Genomic DNA, 21,452 nt, shown 5'->3' on the forward strand with positions numbered 1-21,452 from the left:
TACTACTTGGTGCATGTTAGAAATCCCAAACTAACTGAGGTGTGTATACTTGGTCACTACCAAACCCAATCATGCTATGACCAATCAGCTTTAAATAGGTCCTTTTTTGTTCTATGAATTCATTCTGCTATTGGTCAAACCATTTCTTGTTTCATATGTATCTCCATCACCTTTCTTTTTTTATATATATGGAATCACTCTAATCTGTGAAACAATAGCAAATACAATAAAGTTACTTTTATAGTCTTGAGTTTCTTCTCATTTCACTGGAAGGGTAATGATGTTACAGCTGGTTCTCTGATGGACAGGGATTTAATAGTTTCTTAGAGACCTCAGAGATAAACTCATTTGACACAGCCTTTTCCAATGATGGTAACTACAATAATTTGGGGATGACTAGGTCCTTGCTGAGATGTTATTTTCTACCAGTGTCTAAAGGAATGTATTTTGTTTCTTTTCTAATCAAAGAAATGAAATTCCTGCTTCTTCTCTTTCTTGTGCCGTGATGCTCTACTTGCTCATTTTATTTTAGTCAATGATTAAAGATCAAGTTAACAGTTTAACAACATCCTTTCAGCACCTTATTCCTTACCAAAGTCCCTTGCATTCCATTGCTCTTTTACTTTGATGGATGAAAAGAAATAAACACATAATTATATAAGCCTTAAAGGCATCAGTATGGGTGTGACTACAAAGCAACACAGCTATTTAAGATCCACACTGCAGAGATATGCACCCAAGAAATAGTCATTGTCTTCCTGTGGGAATACCACATACAGGCATACAACAAAGTAGCCACCAAAGCTCCAAACCCTCGACAGGTGTCTATTTTGGAACCTGCTCTTTTGGAATCTTGGCTCATTCATTGTGATCTTCTCAGTGGTGGCAAGACTAGGTTCTTTGAGAATGTGAGAGGTGGAAATATAAAAGGCTGGTGCATATGGTAGGAAGTCAAAATGAAGGATACTGTTTTGGCAAAAAAGCGAAAATGTTTTCCAAGAAAGCGCACAGTAATCTGGAACACAGTAATGAGGCTCGTCAGTTGGGATACATTTTATTAATTTTAATTTGCATGAAATTTCTCAGACACATATTATTTTCTACTCCATTATCTCCCCACATCTGCTTGCCCTTGTGGGGTGACCTTGGCCAAGAACTGAGCTGTCCATATCCAAGACATGAAAAAGCTTTGACTCTACCACACAATGTCTTTGGGGCAGTGAATATATGGGACTTTGTCACAACAGCATGGGAAGCTTTGGTTCTGGGCAGGAAACAGAGCATCCTGGCAGCCATAATTTCTCAGAAATCCTTGATTTCATTCACCTGCTTTCAAAAAGTCAGATATTATGGTTTTCTCAGGGTAAAGAGTCATGTATCACAATGTTCATTGCAGCTCTATTTACAATAGCCAGGACATGGAAGCAACCTAAGTGCCCATCAACAGATGAATGGATAAAGAAGATGTAGCACATATATACAATGGAACATTACTCAGCCATAAAAGCAAATGAAATTAGGTTATTTGTAGTGAGGTGGATGGACCTAGAGTCTGTCATACAGAGTGAAGTAAGTCAGAAAGAGAAAAACAAATACCATATGCTAATACATATATATGGAATCTTAAAAAAAAAAAAAAGGTTCTGAAGAACCTTGGGGCAGGACAGGAATAAAGGCGCAGACGTAGAGAATGGACTTGAGGACACAGAGAGGGGGGAAGGGTAAGCTGGGACGAAGTGAGAGAGTGGCATGGACATATATACACTACCAAGTGTAAAATAGATAGCTAGTGGGAAGCAGCTGCATAGCACAGGGAGATCAGCTCGGTGCTTTGTGACCACCTAGAGGGGTGGGATAGGGAGGGTGGGAGGGACACGCAAGAGGGAGGAGATATGGGGATATATGTATACGTATAGCTGATTAACTTTGTGGTACAGCAGAAACTAACATACTGTTTTAAAGCAGTTATACTCCAATAAAGATATTTTTTTTAAAGTCAGATAAACAAGTTTTATGGTTTAATTTTTCATGCAAAAGTCCATATTCTTTCCAGAAACTATCAGCTTGTTTGAGGTTTTTTTCCCCAAATTTTCTATTCCTTTACTTGAATTTAAAACTTCCACTGTAGTGCTGAGCATGTAGTATATTTGAATGTCCCAAATGTGTTTCACCGGTCCCTAGGGCCGTTTTTTTTTTTTTTTTTTTTTATCTTTCTTGGTTTGCCTCTATTGAGTCTGTCAAAACTCTGTTTACATATGGTTTAAAGATCTGCATGTGATTTAAAGATCTGCCATAAGTCTGCAATAAACAACAGACACACACCACAGTTCTACACCAACACAGAACAACATGTGCTTTTCTTAACCCACACCCACACCATGAATCTGGCTGACCTGCTACATGGGGTGTATGTTGTAGCGTGTCCTGTTGCAACATGCCTTTTCTACTCAAACAAGCAACACACACACACACGTGCATGCAAGCAAGTCCCAGGACTTCTGGTCACACCCTGGATTTGCAGAGAGCAAATAATACACACACTTGTAGGGTTCTTAATGCTTTAAGCAACTTCAAAATATTTAATGGTCTATTTTATACCCAACAAAGGAAGTAAGATATGTTTAATTCCTATACTTTACAGAAGACCCTACTGCTCACTGAAGTTCAGTGTCTCACTCAGTGTGACCCAGCAAGTGAGTACAGTGATTCAGGTCTCTCCCTTCTGGTCTAATGTTCCATCCCCTAAATTTACAACGTGGGAATCTCACCGTGGAACTGAATTCTATGTGTGATGGGTCAAAATCAGAGCTAAGTGATGACAGAGTAGATGACCCAGGGAAAAGATGAGGCTGGGAGCCTGGAAAAATTACATGGAGGCCTTGCGTGCTGCCAGGAGTCTGTTATTCAGGGGCTGAGCACACAGGATAAGTATTCAGAAGGTAGAAATGATATGAATCCATTAGCTGAAAGAAAAGAGCAGAAGAATATGAATGCTGCTCACTAAGATTTAAACAAAATCTACAGCCCTGCTGTTTATCTATGTAGAGATGAACATTTGACCAAAAAATAGACATAGGGGTGACCCAAAATTAAGAAATCCCAAAGGATAGTCTCGGTGGTCAAGTGTACGTACCCAGTTTAGTTCGAAGTTCCTTACATCCATTATGATCAAGCTGTATCTCCTTGAAACAGGTAAGCATTGTCAGGATCCTTATTTTATTGACGGTAAAACTGAGGCTCAGAAAAGTTAAGTAACTTGTCCAAAGTCGCATAGTTAGGAAGTGACAGAACCAGGAGTAAAACCCAGGACTGACCAAAGTGAAAGCCTGTCTCCCTACGCAAGCTCTCTCCTGACTCCTGGATGGACCATTCCACAGAGCATCCAAAGTAGACTAGTGAATTTGGTGGTTGATGTTCTTGGAACAAAGCAGCTGTTATTCAGCTCTCATGTGTTTTTGTCAAGTGAAAACAAAACCACGGTTGAGTTGCTATGTTGCCATAGACCTGACCCCTGGGTACTGAATTAATACTGAAGAGCAGCAATGCAAATAGTAAGGGATTTGCCAGAGTGCTGCCAATACAGATGGAGTGGTAAGTTTCCAAGTGATTGCTTTGCTGATCTCTGAAAACCTGATTTGCAAGAATTTGTACTGGGTTCTTCAGAGAAACTCTAAGAGAGGTAATCATTTTAAGATCTTGGCTTATGGAGAGACAAAGAGAGCTTTATAGAGATGAGCAAACACTACAGAACCAATAGAGCATGCTGGAATTTGATCCTGAGTGTAGGGAGCCTAGTGGGGACAAGTGAGTGGCCCCAGCACACACAGTCACTGCTATAATAATGACCAGGGCTAAGCAGGCAAGATCAGGACCCAGGCGCCAAGAAAAGCTCGAAACACAGGACAAACATACAAGGGAGTCCCTGGAAGCTGACTGTAGAGGGAGGTCCTGACAGATGGGTCCTGATGCTTGGGGAGACAAGACTGCAAATCTCCCCATTTCATGGGCAGATGGATAAAGGAAGGGGCCAAGGAGAGAGACATGGTGAATGAACCCACCACAAAGAGTGGAGATCAAGAGAGTGAGGTTTCAGGACGCAAACCCAATGCAGCCAAATCAGGTGCAGAACCTGTTCCTAGGAGAAGTCAGTGAAGAAGGGAAACAGACAAAACCTTATTTCTGGGGCAAAAAAACTAAGGCTGGAACTCAGGCATAAATAGGCTGACCATGACAGGAGTGGAACTGGGTAAAATATTGGGAAGAAGGGTTCAAGGAGAATGGGACCTGGGGTAAGGTGGATTGGGTGAGGAGCCAATGGCCCAGAGCATCTTCATTTCCCCTGAGTAGGAATCTGAGCTGAAAACCACAGCTCGAGCCTCAGTGCTCTCCAAGGCAGAGGTTGGAGGGCAGGAAGCAAGCCCATCCTCATGGCCATAGGTGTGTGGTTCATCATCAGATAAAGTGGTTCCTTTCTTCACTTAATTCTTACCCAGCCAAATTAGACACATTAACAATCGCCTGATTACCACGCCAGGTCCTTAGAGTGTTGTGGTCTCCACATTAATATCGATTTGGCAACATTTATTGTATTAGGAGGTAAAAGCAGATTCCCGGAAGAGCCATGTTATTTGTATTCTTTCCCTAGGGCTGCTGTAACACATTACACAAATTTGGTGGTTTAGAACAAAGGACATTTATTGTCTCACTGTTCTGGAGGCAAGAAGTCTGAAGTCAACGTAGGCAGGGCAGTTCTCCCTCTGAAACCTGCAGAATAGGATCCTTCCTGGCCTCCTCCATCTTCTAGTAGCCCCAGATGCTACTTGGCTTGTGGCCGCATCACTCTAGTCTCTGCCTCCATCTTCCCATGGTCTTCTCCCTGGGTCTTCACATCGTCTGTCCTCTCTGTCTGTCTCTGTGTTCAAACTTCGTTTTTTTTAATAAGGACAAAAGCTATACTAGATTAGGGACCACTTAATGAGTTCATTTTTATTACCTTTGTAAAGACCTTATTTCCAAATAAGGTCACATTTCAAGGCACTGGGAATTAGGACTTCCTCGTGTCTTTTTGAGAGGACACAATTCAACCTATAACACTATTCTTCCCTTTCCAATTCATCACTGGCTTGTCTACACTCAGGTCTCCTCCTATTCTTTTCCCTGGAAGAGATAAGGTGCTCACATTGGTGATGGTAATTGTCCTGGGTCTCCCAGTTCTGCAGAATGGACAGGCAGAGCAAATTTCCAGGAGATGCTTCATTGAGGATGCTCTTAGACACCACTGAGAGGGTGTTTGGTTCTCAGCATAGAGAACAAAGTGTTTTCTTCCTTGGATGATCTCTCCACAATTTTCGTACACAGGAAGACTTTTAAACCTGGTTTTCAAATAGTCAGAGGCTAGTTTTAGCCGCTACAAGTTAACCATATACTGGGCTTCCCCTCCCAACTGCTATCCACAAAGAGCTTGCTGATTTCCCAAAACTTGAAAGCATTTGACTTTTAAATGCATTTCATAATTCTGTGTCTGTCATTTTGGGGCATTTCGTGTCTCCTACTATAAAAATTACTAAAAACCCTTCCTTTGACCAAGACATGCTTCACTGAGGCAGCTCTGCAGCCATTGCCAGTTCACACGCTGAGGTATGCCTGGTGCGGGCTCACACTTGCACCATTTTGCAGAATCAGGTAGAACCATGTTGTTCTGTGAACAATGTTTTTACACATTGTTATCCTCCCCAGACCAACTCCTCCTCCAGCGCAGGAAACCTGAGACCCACTCTTGTCTTCTCCTGCTCCCTCGCCACCAGTATCTAAAGCATCACCCATCCCTGTCCACACCACCCCTGAAATGAGTCTCAAGTCAGTTTCTTCACTTTCTTTCTAATTGTTCCCCCCTTAGCTCAGGTCACTGTCATCTCTAATCTGTGTTTTGAAAGTTTCTGGCCGAAACTGCCTCTAGTCTTTCTCCCTTCCACGCCATCACACTGTACACAGAGTTGGCATTCTAACATGGATCATATAAAAATCTGATCATATGACTCCCTTGCTCAAAACCTTATGCTTCAGAATAAAGACTAACATGGGAATCATGGCTCTCCTTCATCTGGCTCCTAATAATCTCCTCCCTTGTCATGCCTTTCCTTTGCACTATATCTTCAAACATCCTCAACTATTATTACTGGCTCACTTAGGTAAGTGGTTCAACACTGATTCTTCTAATGAGACTGAGGTGGGGTGAGGTGAGAAAATGAGACATTTGCCTCAGGGGCAAGATGTAAGGGGTGCTAAAAATAACTAAGTAATAAAAACCATATTTTGAAGCAATATTTTTTAATCAAATTAAGGACAAAAAAATCAATAGTAGACAAACTATCAAATTTTTAAATAAAAATCAGTAAGAGTGCTCAAAGAAAAATTTACAGTCTCAGGTGTTTATTTTAGAGAAGAAGAACAGCCTAAAATCAATGACTTATGTTCCAGCCCCAAGAAGGAAAAAAGAAAAATAAAGAGTAAATTGAATCCTAAATAAATGGAAGGAAGGAAATATTATAAACAAAATCGAAATCAATGCAATAGAAAATCCACAAATAATGGCTCTGTTACTGGTAACAAACTTACTTACCCTCCCACAGATAACAGCTACATACACTGGAAAAAATGTATATTAAATCAACTACCCAAGGACTCTATAGAGTGAATAGAAGCAAGTAAAGTTTTGAGAGTTGAAACTCATAGGAAGCAGCAAGCATGGGGGAAGTTCCCATCTTTCTAGCCTTGCCCTAAGGACAATTGCAGTTGTGATGTGTCAGAGGTCAGCTAAAACTTCAATGGAAAGTCACCAGTTTTCTGGCTCAGGAGAGAAGGATAGGTGCCCAGGGCAACCAGGACTACTGGAGGGTGGGAGAATCAAGGAAAGGAAAAAGCACAGAATGGGAATCCCTAATTCTGTACATACACTCTAGAAAAGTCTGTGGGTGACCACTGAGACATACACACATGGGGCAGACTACGAAATCCAAACTGAGAACACAGCTATGACATAACCACAGGTAAGATCAACTTTGACGTTTAACTCTGACCAAGTTGATTGCCTGCTAAAAGAAAAACATTAGCACACTTTATAAGAAGAGAACAGAATTCAGATTATCTACAACATGACTTTGACAATGTTTAGGATACAGTCCAAAATTAAATGACATACAAAGAATCAGGAAAATGTGACAAGTAACAGAGGTCAACCCTAAGATGACAGTTGTTAAAACTATGCTCAGTGAGGTAGAGAAAATACAAAGCAATGAATGAAAAAAATAAGAAACCTTACCAGAGATATGGAATATATAAATGAGGACCAAGTTGAAATTTTGAAACTGAAAAATAAAATATCTGAAATTTTAAATTTTACTAGATAGGTTGAATAGCAGAATGGAAATGAAAAGGAAAGTGTAGGTGAACTTGAATATATATCAGTAGAGTTATGAAAACTAAAGAAAAGAAAGAAAAAAGACTTTTAAAAAGTTAATAAGCCCCAGGGACCTGCGGAGTAATGTCAAATGTATAATATACAGGCAAGAGAAGACCAAGCTATTCCACTCTTAGGCATTACCCGAGTGAAATGAAAACATATATCCACTCAAAGACTTATACATCATTGTTATTTATAATAGCCAGGAAATCTGTAAACAGCCTAAATGTTCATCAGTAGGTGAATGGATAACAAAATGTGATCTATGCATACAATGGAATAAATAAAAATTAATGATCTACTATTAATGAATGAAGACAACAATGCAGATGAATCTCAAAACATTATGAGCAAAAGAAGCCAGACAAAAAGAGTATGTACTGTATGATTCTGTTTATAGAAAATTTTTAAGTTGTCCAAATAATCTACAGTAACAGAAAGCTAATCAGCAGTTGCCTGGGGTCAGGAGTGGAGAGAGAAAATGACTGCAAAAAGACATGAGTAATGTCTTGAGGGTGATGGAGGTGTTCTTCATTTTTACTGTGATGATGGTTCATTGATCAGTTAAAACTAAATTCTAGAGATCTGCTCTGTGACATAATAGGTATAGTTAACAATATAGTATTGTGCACTTTCAAATATTTTAAGAGGATAGGTCTTATGCCAGTGGTCTTCCACACACACATACATAATAGAACACAAGGACATTTTGAGAAGTGATGGATAAGTTTAATACTTTGGTTGTGGTGATAGCATATGACCAAACTCATCAAGAGGTATATATTAATATGTGTGCAATTTTGTATACCTCAATAAGCTAAACATACATACACACACATCAACCAGGATCATTTAAATACATACAGTTATTATTTCTTAATTTTAACATAATAAATTGGAATAAAGAATTGATGTATGTTCTAATCACCAGGGAGCTAGTTAAAATGAAGATTCTCATTCATTAGATTTGGGCTGGGTCCTGAGATTCCACATCTGTAACAAGCTCCCAGGTGACACGCAAGCTGCTGGTCTGAGTCCACACTTAAAGGAGCCTGAACTACACTATCCAATTTAGATAAGATATAGCTGAAGAGCTTTTTATAAATCCTCTTTCCATGAGTGATTAGCATCACCTCTATCATTCGTATAGAGCTGGGTCATGTCCCACAACTTCCTCTACAGTGTTATCCATCCCTGAGACTGTTAATGATACTAACAATCATATCTGACATTTATTAAGCACAGGTTTAATGTTGGACACCGTTCTCACAGCTGCACATGAATTTACTCACTTAATCCTCAGTGTAAAGGCAGGTACTCTTATTATCCCATAACACCAAATGTAAAAAACCAAAGCACAGAAAATTTAAGGGACTTGCCCAAGTTCACAGTTGAAACCCAGAGGAGGCAGATTCAACCCCAAGCATCACACACTTAACCATTGTGCTCTATGACTTCTCCTCAGAGCAATTATCATGCTCCAAATGTCACAGGTTCTGGCCCCAAAATCAGAACCACTAATCCCTGTCTAAGAATCTTCCCACTTTGCCATTCTTTATGGAGAACGTTATTGTTTCAACATCAGATATGTACTCAGCACTTGCCCTGTATCAGCCTTTGTCCACAAGATGGGCCAGCTCTTCTTATGTTCTCGTGAAAGCGTGTTATCCTTTGCCAACCAACCCAGCATCCAAGCAGTGTCTACTCTTTGAGCTGTTTACCAAAAATGCTGACTGGTGCTCCCTACCACCCTCCTCTGTCCTCCCAGTGGTGTTGTTGTGTCCCAGCAGAACCAGACCCACAATTTGCCCTAGTGTCTCCTCATACCAGAGAGTCCACACCATGAGACAGGCATGCTATGAGCTTCTGGGGACTTGGGCTGCCATTTTGATCTCTGGCTCCCAAGGAAAATGAGTATTGTTCAGATATCCCTGCAACTTGCAGAAATTCATTGAGACTCTAAGTGGAAGGCAGGGGTGACTCTGACATTCTCTCCTATTGGTCCATCAAACATTCCCATCCAGCCGATCTGTGGGGAGACAGCTGATAACCTGGATTCATCATCCATCCTCCAAGAAGACTCTGATTGTTAGTGCAAAGTTTTAAAACTTCCTATTTTCCAGTTGCCTCAATATCCCCACGAACAGGCTGTGAACATACCACCCAGGTGACCAGGTGCACCAGAGTGATAAGGTTGTCCCCTGACACAAGTTCCCCTTCTTGTCCTCCCCTGACAGTGACCTGTTGACCTTCAAACACATCAATGAAACCCACTCCTGCCTTTTGCTTGCATAGTCCACCTGATCCCCATAAAGGCACTGGCCCAGGGGTCCTCACTCTCTCCCACCTGCCTCGTTGAGCCCACTCCCTGGATGCTCTGCCCCAGTGGCTGCTGCATGTCAAGCTGTGCCTCCCTCCTCTAGGACCTGCAAGTATAATAAATCTTTTTTGTTTTCATATGTTTCTCTCTGGTGTTATTCTGTGTCCATATCAGACTGAGCATCAAAAAAAAATTTTTAAGTAACATAATTACTCCTTACAATACATGATTGCTCCCCTAAGCTGAGGGTAAGAAAGCTTCAGGACCCCTGGGGGAGCCTCTGGCAGAAAAGCTTGCACAAGTTGGGAGGTGAGGATAGAAAGCTGGAAAAAGCTGTCCCATTAACAGGCACATGAAAAGATGCTCAGCATCACAAATTATTAGAGAAATACAAATCAAAAGTACATGGGGTATCATCTCACACTGGTCAGAATGGCCATCATAAAAAGTCTACAAATAATAAATGTTGGAGAGGGTATGGAGAAAAGGGAACCCTCCTACACTGTTGGTAAGAATGTAAATTGGTGCAGCCACTATGGAAAACAGTATGGAAGTTTCCTTAAAACACTAAAAAGAGAGTTGCCATATGACCCGGCAATTCTGCTCTTGCGCATATATTTGGAAAAGACAAAAACTCGAATTTGAAAAGTTATATGCACCTTAATGTTCACAGCAGCACTATTTACAATAGCCAAGACATGGAAACAACCTAAATGTCCATCAATGGATGAATGGATAAAGAAGATGTGCTATACATATACAATGGAATATTACTCAGACATTAAAAAGAATGAAATAATACCCTTTGCAGCAATGTGAATGGAGCTAGAGATTATCATACTAAGTAAAATAAGTCAGACAAAGAAAGATGAATATCATATGATATCACTTCTATGTGGAATCTTTTTTAAAAATGATACACATGAACTTATTTACAAAACAGAAATAGACTCACAGACATTGAAAACAAACTGATGGTTACCAAAGGGGAAAGGTGGGGGAAGGGGTAAATTAGGAGTTTGGAATTAACAGATACACACGACTATATATAAAATAGATAAATAACAAGGACCTACAGTATGTGTGTGTGTGTGTGTGTGAGTATATATATATATATATATATATATATATATATATATATATATATATATATATGAATCACTGCTGTCTACCTGAAACTAACACAACATTGTACTGTAAATGAACTGTATTTCAATTACAAAAAAAAATGTCCAAGGATCTATGAGCGATGCATTAACAGTGTCCAGTACAGTATACAAGCCTTTCAGGGAGGCTAGAAGGAGGCACTTCCTGAAGGGCAAGGTTGTTGATGAAAAGGATGGATTAGCAAAGAAGACAGAACTAAACCGGAGTAGCAAGGGCTCTAAATGTAGATCTGCCCTGAGGCAGGGAGCTGGACCATTGACCTCTCCAAGCCCTCACATGTCTATGAGTCTACCTCAGCGAGTTTCAAGTCCATTAGGACTTTGTGGGTTCCATATAGAGGATCAACCGCCAGCGAAGCTGATGGCCATTGGCCAAGCCCACTTCCCAGTTGAGGACAACAGTGAAAAATAGTCTGGACAGCTTCCTGGTCAGCCCATCACTCTTACCAAATAGTATTTTGGTGAACTGAGTGTAAATGAATGAGAAACACATGGGTTTAATTTCCCTTGAAATTAGGGACGGGTGAGCCCAGCCACAGTTTGGAATTGCTGAACGTCTCCAACTATTTTTTTCAAGTGCTTTTGGTTCAGAAAATCCAAAACGATGGTTCTGCAAAGCACATTTCCCCTCATTTGTATGAGTCTTCATGTTTTTTAACAGGAATTTGATCTGCATATTTCAACTTCTTTACACTTCACTTATCAAGATGTTTAATGCAATTTCCTGGAAGTCTGAGAAATATTTTGTAACTTTTTTAATCAATCTTTTTTTATTTAGGGAAAGGAAACAATGAGGAAGGTTGGAAAATTCATATGCCAGAAAATGTGGGTTTGGGTGAATGTTTACACATTTAGGCAGTTCTAGGGCCCAGAATGACACATACATGAGGTGTGCAGTCATAATATGCTAAAGGAATGTATTTGAAAATCTCTTGGAAAGTGAGGAAAAGATGGATACGTTCAATAAGTATAGGCTCAGAGGAAGTCTGGAAAATACAATATAGTTTTAAAGAAATGGTCCAGATTTTCTCATCTCTAATATTCAGGCAGAGTACCCCTACTAGCCATTGTAGAGTGGAGCAGAATTGCAGCATCTTGGCATCACACGCCAGCCTGGATTCCCACCATTCTCCATGTATCACATGTCATAAGACATGTGATAAAGGAGTTACTATGGAATGCTTAGGAGCTGATGGACGACCAGAGAGGGTGGAAGAAATGTGTCACAGGAGGTGGGCACGGGTGGGACAGGGGGAACCCGAGCGCCATCTTTGTTTCAGAGATATGGAAACAAAGAGCTATTGTTAAAGAGCTGTTTTCACTTAAAGGTCATCTTGAGGTTCCAGGGGACAAAGTAAGACCCAAAAGGGAAAGAGGCAGTTGTCCGCCCCCCTCACAGAACAGTCCATTTGCATTGTCTAGGAAGCACAGAACTTGTCAAACCTTAATGGACCCACTTCTGTTCATAGTGGGATGGGCAGTTAGTGGAGCAATAGATGCTGCCCAGCAGAAAAAAAGAAGAAAATGGTGGGTGTCTGATAAAGTTTGTCTCAGGTGCCTGGGAGACATACCCTGTGGATTCCCAGAAAAACAATTTGTGGTGGGGACTTTATGCAGGAAGAAATAACAGAATAAGGTTTATTATGGTCAATATATCTCCCATTTTAATCCCCAGGCTGCTGTACAAAGAGCAAACATAGATTACACATCTCTTTAAAACTATATTTATTCTGGTTTTGAAATTAGAAGACTCAAACAGGGCCATGTGGCAGTGACAGCAGCAGTGATCAATATTCCTTGGACTCCCAAAGTTAGCCAGTTTCCTTTGTAGCTAGGCTGGGGACATATGATTGGTTCTGGCCAACAGAGTGCAAAGAAGAACTAAACCTCTATCTGTTAAGCCATTGGGATTTGTGGGTGGAGGAAAGCTTGTTTGTTACAGTAGCTAGTGGTAACCATCCTGATGAACACATGCTGTAAACTTTGAGTTACTGATTTAAAATGTGTCATTGTAATTCTCTGATAGTAATAAAACTGGTGATTTTAGGCTAGATTCTTAGAAGATTTTGAGAATGTAATGGTACCTTGTATTAGATTTCTTATTGTTGAATAACAAATTACCTTGAAAGGTGGTGGTGTATAACAAGTATTTCTTATCTCAGTGCTTTTGATGGTCAGGAATGTGGGAGTAGCTTAGTTAGGTGATTCTGACTCCAAGTCTTTATGATGTGCAAGCAAGGTGTTGCCAGGAGCTGCAGTCATCTGAAGGCTTGATCGGGGCTGGAGGATCCACTGTTGATAGGAGAGCTCAATTTCTCACTGGCTATTGGCTGGAGTTTTCAGTCTTCACCACATGGGCCTCTCCATGGTCATTCTCATGACATGGAAGCCAGCATCTTCCAGACAGATTGATCTAAGAGAGAAAGCAAACAGGAATTCACCATGTCTTCTATGACTTAGCCTCTGATGTTGCACTCTGTCACTTTTGCTTTTTTCCTTAGCAATAAGTCACTAAATCCAGCCCGTACTCAAGAGGAGAATAGGTTCCAGCTTTTCAAGAGAATGTCAAAGAATTTGTGGACATATTTCAAACTACACACACCCCATCACCCCGGAACCAGTTTGTTGGTAGCTGAGGGGAAATAGAATGAAGGGTTGAACCTAAGGTCGGAAAGAGGGGCTTCAATGATCCATCATAGATCAGGCTGTTGGAGTGTAATTATGTAACTGCTCCTTTCTTACAATGTTCCCTGGTCTCATGAGAAAATGAAGGGAGCACAACCCATTCTATTCAAATTAAGTGGGCCAGGCCTCTGACATGAAGCTGCATACTGAGATGTCAAGGTGAGCATAAAAGCCTTCCTGGTCATTTACTGCTGTAGATTACACACTGCATTATACATGATGCAGAGGAAATTAATTCTCATGAAATAGAGGCCCTGGTTGTGTAGGCAGGTGAAGATTCAACATCCTCCTCTGATGTAACCACCTCTTGCTGACCTCCCAGTTTGCCCAGTGTGGTACAGCATGCTGATTGCTGTTACACACTCAGGGAGTTTGCACAGAAGTTTAGGATAAAATAGGAAAAACAAGAAAGATAGAATAAAAAGAGAAACTCTTCCCTTCGTATAAAACATAGTAGGCAGATGAAGGTGGTCTTGATTTAAGCCCAAATGGTAGAAAATGGCAATAACACTGGAAATGGAAATATTGGTTCTATGAGGGTTGGGATTTTCCTTCTTTTCTCCTGTATCCACAGTGTCTAAGAAAATGTGCCCTATACAATAAATACCTTGCTGAATATTTTTCTTTAATTTATTGGATGAGATAGCACTCACCATAGAAGAGAAAGTAGTGGGACTAGAAGGTGGTGGGAATTTTAGATCTAAAATGTAGATTTTAGGTTACTGATTCCTGGGGCTGTGCTGGTGATAGGCTTGCAGCCTGAGGAAATGGTTGTGGAAATGCCTATAAATGCATTATATTGGGGTCCAAGCCAATTCTGGTGTGGCCCCCCCTTGGCTGATCCCATGGTAGGATCTATACCAAGAGGCAGGGCAAGAGGCAGAGATGAAGACTCAGTCAAGCCACACAGTCTTCGGCTGGTGATGTTTCAGTAACCAGACAACATACTTTTTGCTTCAGCAGCCATTGAGAGCAGCCACTGCAGGCAGCTGTAGGGTGTGGTCAAGCTGAACATGTCACAGTAGCCTGCCAGGCCCTAGGAGCCATTAACAGCAGTGAGAAGAGGTATCTATTTAGGTCCCCCACCACCACCACCATATTTGGGTGGCAACCTCAGGCAGTGCAACAGCACTTGCTCTGAGCTGCAGTAGCTGGGCTGTGAAGTGCTCCAGCCTCAGGGAACACAGCTGAGTTTGCTCTCCTCATTCTAGAAATAGACAGATAAGGAGCCAGGGGAGGAGTAAACTTCATTCTCATCTGGGCATGACATCCGACTGTTGAAGTAGGGCATCCCTGTTTGAGTTACAGCTTCATTTTAACTTAAAAAGGACTTTTATTTATTTTTATTTTTTTGAATATCAAGAGGAGAAAAAATAGAGTATTCTTCACAGAAGCCAAGGTCACTCTCAGCAGTCTCAAATGCAGCTGAAAAGCCAAGAAAATGAGGACTAAAAAGTTTCCTTTGAATTCACTGTCATGGAAATCACTGATGATCACAAGAGAACAGTTTTGATGAAGAAATTGATGGGTGGTGTGGGTTGAGTAGAAAATTAAGGTTAGGAAATGGAACTAATGATTATAGACAACACTCTCAAGAAGTTCTGCTATAAAGAAGACCAGAGAGGGAGTTGAGTGGCTAGAGATTAAATAGGTTTTTGAGGGAGGGTTTTGCTTCATTCATTCATAAATTCCACTTTTTACTGTATAAACATATATATAAAGTAAATGTTTTGAGTATGATTCAAATTTTCTGTGTTTGTTTTACATCAACTTCATTTTTTTTTCTTTTTACCTTTCGATTCCCTTCACCCATTTCTCTCACCTCCTCATCCCCTCCTCTAGCCACGACCCATCTGTTCTCTGTATCTATGGGCTTCTTTTTTTGTTTGTTTGTTTGTTTGTTGTAATTTTTAGATTCCCGCATATAATAGAGATCATACAATATTTGTCTCTCTCTGTCTGACTTACTTCAGTTGCATAATACACTTGAGATCCGTCCATGTTGTCAAAAACAGCAATATTTCATTCCTTTTATGGCTAAATAATATTTTAGTGTGTGTGTGTGTGTGTGTGTGTGTGTGTGTATATATACCACATTTTCTTCATCCATTCATCTATCAAGGGATACAAATAATTTTCAAATCTTGGCTATTGTAAATGATACTGCAATGAACATGGAGGTACATATGCCTTTTCAAGATAATGTTTTAGTTTTCTTTGAATAAATACCCCAAAGTGGAATTGCTAGATCATATGGTAGCTTTATTTTTAATTTTTTGAGGAACTTTCCATACTGTTTTCCGTAGTGGTTGCACCAATTTACATTCCCACCAACAGTGCATGAAGGTTCCCTTTTCTCCATATCCTCGCCAACACTTGTTATTTGTTATCTTTTTGATAATAGCTATTCTAACAGGTGTGAGGTGATATCTCATCATGGTCTTGATTTGCATTTCCCTGATGATTAATGATGTTGATCATCTTTTCATATACCTCTTGATTACTTGCTCGCTTTCTTTGGAAAAATTTCATTTCAGATGTTCTGCCCATTTTTTAATTGGATTGCTTGTTCTTGTTTTGTTATTGAGTTGTTTGAGCTCTTTATGTACTTTAGATATATTTTAGATGATCATATATATGATTTGGAAATATTTTCCTCCCATTCAGTAGCTTGCCTTTTCATTTTGTTGATGGTTTCCTTTGCTGTGCAGAAGCTTTTTAGCATGAAGTAGTCCCATTTATTCATTTTTTATTTTGTTGCTTTGCTTTTGGTGTCAGAATCAAAAAATCATCACCAAGACCTATGTCAAGGAGTTTACTGTCTATGTTTTCTTCTAGGAGGTTTATGGTTTCAGGTCTTATGTTCAAATCTTTAATCCATTTTGAGTTAATTTTCAGGTATGGTGTAAGACGGTGTTCGAGTTTCATTCTTTTGCACGTGGCTGTCCAGTTTTCCCAACACCACTTATTGAAGAGACTGTCCATTCCCCATTATGTATTCTCAGCTCCTTTGTAGTAAATTAACTGAACATATATGTGAGGGTTTATTTATGTGCTCTCTTTTCTGTTCTATTGATCTATGTGTCTGTTTTCATGCCAATACCATACTGTTTTAATTATTATACCTTTGTAAGATAGTTTGAAATCAGGAAGCATGCTACCTCCAGCTTTGACCTTCTTTCTCAAAATTGCTTTGGCTATTCAGGATTTTTTGTGATTCTATAAAAATTTTAGGATTATTTATTTTATTCTTTGAAAAATGTCCTTGAAATTTTGATAGGGACAGCATAGAATCTTTAGATCATGTTGGGTAGTATGGACATTTTAACAATATTGATTCTTCCAATCCATAAGCACAGAATATCTTTCCATTTATTTGTGTCTTCTTCAATTTTTTTCATTAATGTCTTATAGTTTTCAATATACAGGTCTTTCACCTCCTTAGCTAAACTTATTCCTAGGTATTTTATTCTTTTCTATGTGATTTTAAATGGAATTGTTTTCTTTATTTCCCTTTTTGATAGTTTATTAATATATACATATTCAATAGATTTTTTAATATTTATTTTGTATCCTGCAACTTTACTGAATTTGTTTATTAGTTCTAACAGATTTTTTGTGTAATCTTTAGGGTTTTCTATGTACAATATCATGTCATCTGAAAATAGTGACAGTTTTATTTCTTCCTTTCCAATTTGTATGCATTTTATTTTTTTTCTTTCATAATTGCTCTGGCTAGAACTTTTCAATATTATGTTGAGAAGAAGTGGTGAGAATGAGCATGTTTGTCCTGCTGCTGATCTTAGAGGAAAGGCTTTCAAACTTTTCACCATTGAGTATGATGTTAGATGTGGGCTTGTCACATATGGCCTTTATCATGTTGAGATACATTCCCTCTAAACTCACTTTGTTAAGAGTTTTTATTATAAATGGGTGCTAAATTTTGTCAAATTTTTTTTCTGCATCTATTGAAATGATCATACGATTTTTATCCTTCATTTTTTTTAATGTACTGTATCACACTGACTGATTTGTGGATGTTGAACCATGCTTGCATCCTTGGAATAAATCCCACTTGATCATGGGGTATGATCCTTTCAATGTATTGTTAAATTCAGTTTGCTAATATTTTGTTGAGGACTTTTCATCTATGTTCATCAGGGATATTGGCCTGTAATTTTCTTTTCTTGTGGCATCCTTGTCTGGTTTTGTCATGGTAATGCTGGCCTCATAAAAAGAGTTCCCTCCTATTCTATTTTTGGGAAGAGTTTGAGAAGAATTTGCATTAATTCTTCTTTGATTTTCAGTGTGCCCCTCAAACATGCAGCTGTCACTTGCCCCACAGGCATACATTAATGTGTCTAAGTATTAACTGAGGTGGGATAGAAAGATCCAGAAAAATTTCCTGAAAGAACCTAAGACTAATGCAACAAGAGAACACACTCACCAATCAAACTTCATTGAAAGAAAACCAAACTATCATCTTCCTTCAAAATAATAGCAGCAGCAATAGCTAACACTTGCTGGGCTCTAAATGTGTCTCACAGTTTCTGAGAATGTTACAAATGGGTTTATTTGCCTCTTAGTCACCCAGGTGGTAAGGGAGAGATTCACACCCTAAGGTTATGGGGATGGTCAGACACACAACACCCAACAATGGAGAAATTAGATCAATAGTAGTTTATCAGAAACATACACTCACAGCCCATGGAAGGAAGATACTGAAAACCATACAGGGGTTTCACTTGAGCACAGAGGGAACAAGCTGGGATTGTGGAGAAGCCTTGGTAGTAACAAGAGGGTAGGGGGGCCCTGGTTCCCACAGGCACCAGTGGTTTACTTGAATAATTCTGTAGGCTGGCAGGGAACTGAATAAAACCTGCTACTAAGGGATTAGCAAGAACTGCACTTGGTCCATTTTACAAGGAGGGTTGCTTGTTTTGGAGGACTTCATCTGCAGCAGCAGCATTTGGAAGGAACTGGATTCAAAATTTAGGTCATTTGAGGCCCTCCTGATTTGAACAGATGTCAAGGAAACACATAATATTGAGCCTTAATTTTAGGCCTAACATCAAAACACTTCATCATCAAAACACTCATGAAATATTATCACACCATTCTACACATGGTGGATTCAAGGCTGAAAAGGCTAGTAGATTGTCCAGTGTTGGCCAGATGATAAGCGACTGAGCTGGTATTAAAATCTGGGTTTGTTGACCCCATAAACCATTGCTCCCAGGGTAGATGTAATAGACCACCTTAGAAGTGGACTAGCAGAGGGGAAGAGAAAGATATTAAGGAGATCAGCAAATACACCTCACCCCATAGACAGGAAGCGCAATTAAACAAACACAATCACTTTTGCTGTTTACCATTTGACTCTCTGAGTCCCATACAAACTTCCCCCAAGGCAGCTGGGTTAGCAACACAGCCCCACCGACCCCTAGCAGCCAGGCTCTGACTCTGATGCCCAACCTTGTATTTTAATCAGTGGCTCCTGAAATGCCTACAAGCCCAGCTGCTCCAGACACACTTCTGATTACACAGCCCACAGGAAAGAACCCAACCAAGCAGATCACGTAGCTCCCAGGTGCTTCAAAATCCCAAGCCCAAGATGGCCCCGAATTAGTCACCCTCTTGGACAAGCATGTTGGGCATGCCAGTGGGGCTTGGATTTCTACAATAAATTCCTTTGCACTGAAAGAGACCTTATATCTCATCCAATCCAACCTCCTCATTTCACAGTTAACGAAACTAAAGTTAAGTGGCATCCCCAAGGTCACAAGCCTAGTTAAGGCAGATCCTGCTTGGGTCCCTTCCTTAAACCCTTTACCAACTCCCTCCTCCCTTGCATCCCTTCCTTTATAAAAGTCTTCGTAGTTAAGGTGACACTCTGACCCATTTCCAGATGTTGTGCCATGAAGGAATCTGCTGGAGGGAACCTGGGAGAGAGTTTTTCTCCCTGATAGAAGGCAAGAGACAGGCAAAGAGAGCTCTATTGTTTCCCTAGCCACCTGTTATGGGCTGAATTGTTTCCCCCAATATGTTGAAGTCTTAACCCCCAGTACCTTAGAAAGTGACTGTATTGGAGATGCAGCCTTTAAAGATGTAATTAAGTTAAAATGAGATCATTAGGGTGAGCCATGGTCTAATATGACTGGTGTCCTTATAAGAGGAGATTAGGACACAGACACGCACAGGCAGAAGACCACAAAGGGAAAAGATGGTCATCTACAAGACAAGAGGAGAAACCTCAGAAGAAACCAACCCTGCTGACACCTTGATCTTGGACTTCCAGCCTCCATAACTGTGAGACAATAAGTTTCTGTGTTTAAGACCCCAGTCTGTGGTCCTTTGTCATGGCAGCCAGAGGACGAATATACCATTCCCTGCCCCCTGGCTCCTGTAATGGCCCGGGAGAACATGAAGCTTGAAACCAGAGAAGGTGTCTTTCCACCAGAAGGGGAACCCCCAGAAATGCTGACAGAGCAACATGGCCTGAGACTCTGCATTTCTGAAAGCTCCCAGGGGATCCCCATGATACAGCTGGTACACAGACTGCACTTTGAGGAGCCCTTAACCTCTGGGTGTGTTCCCTGCCTGTCCATCTTTCCAGCTGGTGGGTCTGCTCTAACATCACACCCAGACCTTCTCACTATACTCCTGTAAGTCCTGGGGTCAGACTGTCCTGACATCTTAGCAGCAACGCCATCAAACCTCAACTCCTGCATCAAATCCATGATTCACACCTGCTTCCCCAGGTCTAGGGATTGCCACAGCCCCAATGTCACCCTCAATGTTTCATGGTTTAGTCAAGCCACAGGGAGCTTGACTTATAATAAGACAGGAATTTGGAGGGAATGTGGGGCTCTATGGAGATTGAGTTCAATGCAGAGTAGAGGGGTTCACACACTCCAGGATTCCTGGAGCAACTTGGGGACCTCCCAGCAGGACCTTGATCCCAGGGTGGTCCATGGACCAGAATCAATCAGTCCCTTTGTTCCAGCACTGTGCCTTAGCCCTGCCACCTGCTCAAAGCCTGCCCTGACCCCATTCACCAGCCTGACTGCACATCTGCCACCTGCCTGTGCCAGCCACCCCATACCCATCCCTCCCACCCACGGAGAAACCAGTGCCCATTGAGAGCTCCACTCCTTTCAAATACCAGCCTCTGTCTGGTTAAAACTGTGGATAACTGAGACTCTGAGCTTGGTCTCCCCCTACCCTTCCTCCACCAAACTGTGGGTTTGTGCTGCAAGAGCCCTGGTCCTGGAATTTTAAATATACTTAGCAGGCAACCCAGTCATATGGTTTACAATACTTAGAGATATCTACGTATGCACATCCTACACAGTAGAGACTCCTAAGGTTGCATATTCAGTATGTAATTAAGAATGTATTTTAGATGATGTGTTTAATATAGAATATACTTTAGCTCAGGACTTGGCTAAGATAACAACAAGTGCTGAATGTGAGGGTCCAGTTCATGTGCCCATCCTGAGCTGAAGGCTGCTGGGCAGATGCCAGGCAGACAGAGAGGCCAAGCCCATGCCCCAGCTCAGCCTCAGGGGCAAGTCCATACCAGGGGTACTCTTGGTGTGGTCTCCCATGTAATAGAGATTGTTCTGAGTCCAAAGTCCTTCCAGGAGGCTCCACTTCCTTCCTTCCAGGAGTCCTGGAATTTGTGAAGCTCTGTGCCCCACTTAGAACTAAATCCCCACAGGGTCCCAAATGCCTGTCTTACCATAAGTCCAGCTCTCTATGACCACTAAGCATAGTCAAAGTTTAGCAAGGCTTGTGGTGTATATATGGCAACATCTCA

This window comes from Hyperoodon ampullatus (assembly GCF_949752795.1).
Source record: "Hyperoodon ampullatus genome assembly, chromosome: 5".
NCBI lineage: Eukaryota > Metazoa > Chordata > Mammalia > Artiodactyla > Ziphiidae > Hyperoodon > Hyperoodon ampullatus.